We start from the raw sequence: 6,066 nt of genomic DNA on the forward strand, positions 1-6,066 counted from the left end.
TCTGTGATTCTGCCAGCAACTCAATCTGCCTGCCTGCTTTGCCTGATTTTGGGTAAAAGTTGCTCTTTCTTATAAAAAAAATCAATATTTACATAAATATTATAATATTTACATATAAGCCACGTCCACCCATTCATGTGACTACCAAGCCATGCCCAGTCAGCAAGTCACACCCACCCAGTCACATGACCATTAAGCCATACCCACAAATTAGGCCACACTCACAGAACCGATTGTTAAGAAATTTCAATCCCACCCCTGCATACATACAGAATCCATATATTCATGACTTTACCTGGTCTTGTTTCACCAAACAACATTATTTAATGTTTGTGTTTTTCCTGAAATTCAGTTTTAACTTCCAAATAACCAAGTAGGCAGAAGCACATTTCTATTTCTTTTGACAAATTTCATTCCTAACCACATATTACCTTATTTCCCTAAATTTGCACATGTGAGCAATACATACAAATCCATCTACTTTTTCCTCATCTATCTATAACTTGCAATCATTTCCTTGTCAAACACAGCTACATTGGTCTTTTATATATTAATTTTAAAACTATTATTCTCATTGCATCCTACAATCTATCCAATATTTTCTGTGAATTAGGTTTACTGATTGTCAGTCAACAGAGTGACACTATTTGCATACAAATGTACATCCTTTCACTTTCCCAAACAACACATCCCTAGAGTAACCAAAATATTCCTTATACAATTATCCATAAATGGGTAATTCAGCTGGAGGTGCTTTTCTAACTTTCCAAAGCAATTTTTAAACTTTTCATCAAATGATTGTTTTGCTTCTTTTAATGTTGACTGTTACTTGCTCTCTTAGTAATTATCTTTCTCTCATCCTCATTTTTGCAATAGTCTCTTACATTCATTTTTTCCTCATCCACAGTCTCTTTTACTTCATCTTTCCATTCAGCATACTTTTTCACATTTTCTATTAGTGTAACTCCACAGATTTATGAGGCTTGCTGTAATATAACTCTTTTCATTCTGTTACAGGCAGTTTCCCCATCTATTTCCATTCATTTTATTTGAAAATTAATCTCTTTTCTATTATTTTTTGATACAGGACTCATACTTTTTCCCTAAAGTCTCACTTTCACTTTTTTCTTTTCCTCCATGCCAATTTCCCCCCAATATCTGCTGCTGAACACTATCAAAATGTCCTCTATTCAAAACTCCTCATCATTCTTGTATCCTTCAGTAATTCTCTCAGTCATTCATCCTACACAATCTAATACATCATGCTTTTAGATTTATGTTCATTCCTTTGCCATGTGTGTACATGAATAGATTTATGCTTACACTATAAGCATATATTCACCAGTCACCATTCTCAGGTTGATGAATAGTCAAATCATTTTTCTGTACTGTCTCGTCTCATTCCCACCCACCCATTCATATCACCTAACAGAATAGTATCTTCTCCTGAACTGCTTTCATTCAGAAACTCATCTCTAACGCTTCCATTATCACCATTCACTGGAGTGTAACAGGTATAACAAATCTATGAATTCCTGCTTTCAAATAAACAACTTAATCACACCAATTCACATTTTATGATTTATGTTAACCCCGTCATAATTCAACCCAATTTCACTTCTCTACATGAGTCATCCACTCCAGTCCACAAGATGATTACCTTCATTCAGATTTTATTATTTATTTATATGTTATTTTCTTCCCATTCTCTTAGTTTCACTGACATAATTTGTTTTCCTTTTGTTTCATTCATTCTTTCATAGGGTTTAACATTTACTGTTCTTACATTCCAAGTTGCAATTTTCTGTATGCTATGATCATCATTTGGGGGACCCTATTGACCAAAGCCATGATATGCATTGGGCCATTTAGCTTTGGTCAATTGAGGTCTTCATATAATGCTGTTTAGGTTACACAGGCCTTAGTCTTACCTGTGCAACATACAACATCCTCTGTTAATAGTAAAGAGAGGACCAGTTAGTTTTGATACATTTTAGCCAGTGTGAGTAATCAGGCCCAGTGTTACGCCAAATATATGCTCATGGTATTTCTCTGCAAAATAACATATCTAATCCAAAGACTACCTTGCAAGCCAACATTCAATTGTCCACATCCTGTCAACTTGGGGGTATTGCAGTAGAATATCATATTTGCAGGAAAGTTTGTTAAATATATAAAAATGGACACTTGAGCATCAGATGCGTTCAACTGATGGGAATGCTAGAAAACGAGCATGCCGCAGTAGCTTCGCCCTGAGCCCTCCAGCTGCTCCTGGTGGGACAGATTCCCCAAGCCCCGCTCTTCACCATGGGGAGATACTCTGGAGTTTGCCAGATCATAAGCAGCAAAACAAACATAATGCGGGTGGGGGGGGTTGGGAATTGGGTCTCCTCCTCTGGAGCTAATCACAACTGAGCTGAAAGGGAGGTGGTTGCACCACCAGAGATCAAGCAAAGGGGGTCTTAGAAGAAGCAACAGTTCAGGGTCTCCTCCTCACAGCTGGGCTTCAGCCATATTTTTCTCAAAGTTGACAAACTCTGAACGACCCTCTCACTTGATGAAGAAGAAGAAGAAGAAGAAGAAGCACACACACCCTGCACCAGGTCCTATACATATTCCCTCCCTTTTTACCCTTCTCTTCCTCTCTTCTCTACACCTGGTCCCCGCTCAATGGGTCAGCTAGTGCAGGGCAGATAAACGGAACTGAAGCCCCCCCCCCTCCCCTCACTCAGCCCTGGAAGGGAGGAGGAGACAACCGCGGAGGGAGGAGGAGCCAGGAGCCTGGCATCGTGCCAGTCTGAAGCCGCGAAGCACGCAAGGAAAGGAGGGGGACTGGCAGTGGCAGACATGGAAAATCGGCGGGAGGGGCCGCTGCGCTGGGAGAGGGGGGGAGCACACACCCTGGAGGCCCCTGCCTCACGTATCTGCTCTGCTAGGGAAAAACTGAGTCCGGCAGAAAGACACCCCCCCTCCCCGCCACACACACACCACCCTCGGCTTGCCCTTCACCGGCAACACGGCAAAGCTTTCAAGGACACAGCTGCGCCCTCCCGCCGCCGCCCCCCGCACAGAACAGTGACAGCCAGCGCCTCCCCCCGCCCGCCTCCGAACCTGCACCAAGCAACGAAGCCTCCCGCACTGGACGGGCCGCTCAAGGGGGGGCTGGAGGGGGGGTGAATGCAAAGTGCCTGCAAAACAAACGCCTGCTCTCTGTGAATCATTCCTTCCCCCACCCACCCCCATTTTACAAGCGGGGAGGTGGGGGACCAGAGACTTAAGCCAGCGAAGGGTAGCAAGGAGAGGCTGGATCGTCGCACTAGCCTCCGCCCTCCACCACCACCACCCTTGTGCCCGGTCCCAGCTCTACAGGTGTGCGCGCGGCAAGGCGAGAAGCGGGGCGATGCCCCCAACGCCCAGCCGTGCCCCGCAGCCTCCGAAGTGTCCTTCCCGCGAGCCCCACAGAATCGCTCCTTCAGCTTCTCTACCTACTATATATATATATAGTAGGTAGATTATACATATATATAGTAGGTAGGGATATAATATATTTATATATAATCTGCCTACTATACATATATATAGTAGGTAGGGATATAATATATTTATATATAATCTGCCTACTATACATATATATATATATATAGTAGGTAGATTATATATATATATATATATTATATCCCGATCGCACAACGCCTCCCTTCGCACAGGGATTAACGGGGGGGGGGGGATGACACGGGGCCCCCTTCGGTCATGCCAGGCTGCCATTTTTGCCGCTTCGCCCTCCTCTCCGTTCGCGAGAGAGCGCAAAAAGCATTCCGCTTTGCAGGAGAATTTCCTACAGGGGTGGGGGGGGGGGAAATGGAAAACCCCGGCAGCTTCCCTCACCCCAATCTTTGCGCGTGTCTCTTTTGTGCTTGCAAAACACACACACACACACACACGAAAAAAAACCCGATGCATCTTTGCAAACTAAATAAATAATAACGCTGTAGAGCACGCTCGGGTGAAACACGTCTGCAAGAAAATGAATAATAATAATAAAAGCTCCCCCACCCCATGCGCACGTATATTTACCGACAGACACATACACATGCAAGCATGCATGCATACACAAACACACACACACACACAAGCAAACATCGCAAAGCCTGCCTGCACAAACGCGCTTGGGGGCAGCTCAGTCGCACTCCCCCCCCACCCACACACACGCCAAGCCGCTTTCCTCTCCCCCTCCTGAAGGTACGTGAAGTTTAAGTTCGCCGAAATCCAGGGGTGGGGGAGCATTTAAGCCTGGGCCAATCCTTGCGGGGGAGGGGACACCCCCTGTCATCTCTTTCTCTCTCTCCCCCTCCGCTTTCCCTCATCGGGTGCCAAGAGTGAGTCCCTCAAACTTGAAGGGCGGTGGGGGTGGGGGGGCAGAGGAGAAGAGCTGAAGCCGTGCCAGCAGCCTCCCCCTCCCCCCCCCCACCAGTTCAGAAAGGCGAAATTTCTGTGCATGGAAGGAAATGCAACAAGCGCCCGGTAGGGCAGGATTGCTGCTGCAATTTTGCATGCCTGTAAAACACACACACACACACACACACACACACACAAGCGGGGAAGAGGGGGAGAGAGAAACATCCGCCAGCCTCTCTGCACCAGCCTCTCATGTCAAAGCAGATTACCCTCCCCGGGGCGGAAATACTGGAGGGCAGGATGACCCTCGGTGCAAAATGTCATCGCCCCCCCCGGCCTGTTCGGGGTTTTACCTTGAACCCCGGTGTTCCTCCTGCAGCTGCTGCTTCCTTCCCGGGAGGGGGGGGGAAGAATCCTCCTCCTCCTCTTTCCGCGCTCCTTGCCTTGCCCAGCCTGTGGAGGAGGCCTCGCCCGCCGTCTTCACTGCAGCAAGAATCGGATCCGACCGGCTCGGATCGGACGCACTCGGCCCGCAGGGCCACTGGAGAACGAGAGAGGGAGCTCGGGAGTACCCGCTGCGAGACAGGCAGACAGGCCGGCCGAGCTGGCCGGCCCGGTCCTAGCGCTAGCAAGGCTCTCTCTGGCGTTCCCCAGCTGCCAAAGAAATGAGCCCAGGCCCTGAGAGAAAGCCCCGGTTCCTACGAGGCAGCCTCCTTCATGGCTCCGAGAGTCGCCACCGGTTGCTGCCTAGTGGATCTTAAGGGCTGCCTGGGCTGTGTTCAGATAAACGAGTCCTTACCGACTGCAAGCGAAGACTGTCATCCCAGCACAGGTGCCAAAAGAATTGCTCATAAATAAAACCTTTGGGGTGGGTGCGGGAGGAGGGTAGAGCCTTCCTTTCATCCAGATCTATTGCTACACGGTTAGTAGTCTGTTGTAAAGCTGCCAAATGCACACTTGAAATTAGGGGCAAATATCACCTTTTGGTTACTAATTGATTACCATTTGTTTCTGAGAAACACCCCATGGATACCAGTCCTTTCTTATTGTTCACAGTTCATTGGAAAAGCCAACTGAGATCTTGCTCTTCATTTTGTTTGCTTCAAATATGACAGCTTTTGCTGCCAGAAACATGTGGCGCGGAGTTCCATGGGTTACAATTTGTGTGGCCTAATGTTTAATTAATTTAACAGATTAATAGAATTGGAAGCAACCTTGTAGGTCATCTAGTAGTCCAACCCGCCACCCCCACCCAAGCAGGAGACTTTACACCATTTCTAACAGATGGCAGTCCAGTCTTTTCTTCAAAGTTTCCAGTGATGAAGCTCCCACAACTTCCGAGGGCAAGCTGTTCCATTGGGTTGATTGTTCTCATTGTGAAAAAAATTTCTCCTTATTTCTAGGTTGAATCTCTCCTTGATCAGTTTCCATCTATTATTCCTTGTCTGGCTTTCAGGTGCTTTGGAAAATAGCTTGATCCCCTTCCTCTCTGTGGCAGCCCCTCAAATATTGGTACACTGCTATCATGTCTCCCTTGGTCCTTCTCTTTATTAAACTAGCCATGTGGACTTCCTTGTTAACCATTCATCATATGTTTTAGCCTCCAGTCCCCTAATCATCTTTGTTGCTTTTTTCTGCAATTTTTCTAGAATCTCAACATCTTTTTTATAG

General features: G+C 46.6%; 1 protein-coding gene across 7 annotated transcripts in view; it reads right to left on the bottom strand.

Annotated features, from left to right (window-relative positions):
- The window catches only part of DNMT3A (DNA methyltransferase 3 alpha), a 124,530-nt gene extending 119,605 nt beyond the window's left edge, over positions 1–4,925 (bottom strand). For 6 of the 7 annotated variants that reach the window (XM_087929038.1, XM_087929022.1, XM_087929041.1 and 3 more), the window contains exon 1: positions 4,749–4,925. The gene's annotated coding sequence lies outside the window, so the exon portion shown is untranslated. Of the gene's footprint in view, positions 1–3,111; positions 3,274–4,748 lie in introns of those variants that run through there. The other variant, XM_087929011.1, reaches the window with a different exon arrangement.
- Between the last annotated feature and the right edge of the window lie 1,141 nt (positions 4,926–6,066).

The sequence above is a fragment of the Pseudonaja textilis genome, chromosome 1, assembly GCF_049901715.1.
Source record: "Pseudonaja textilis isolate UNSWEBS1 chromosome 1, rPseTex1.2, whole genome shotgun sequence".
NCBI lineage: Eukaryota > Metazoa > Chordata > Lepidosauria > Squamata > Elapidae > Pseudonaja > Pseudonaja textilis.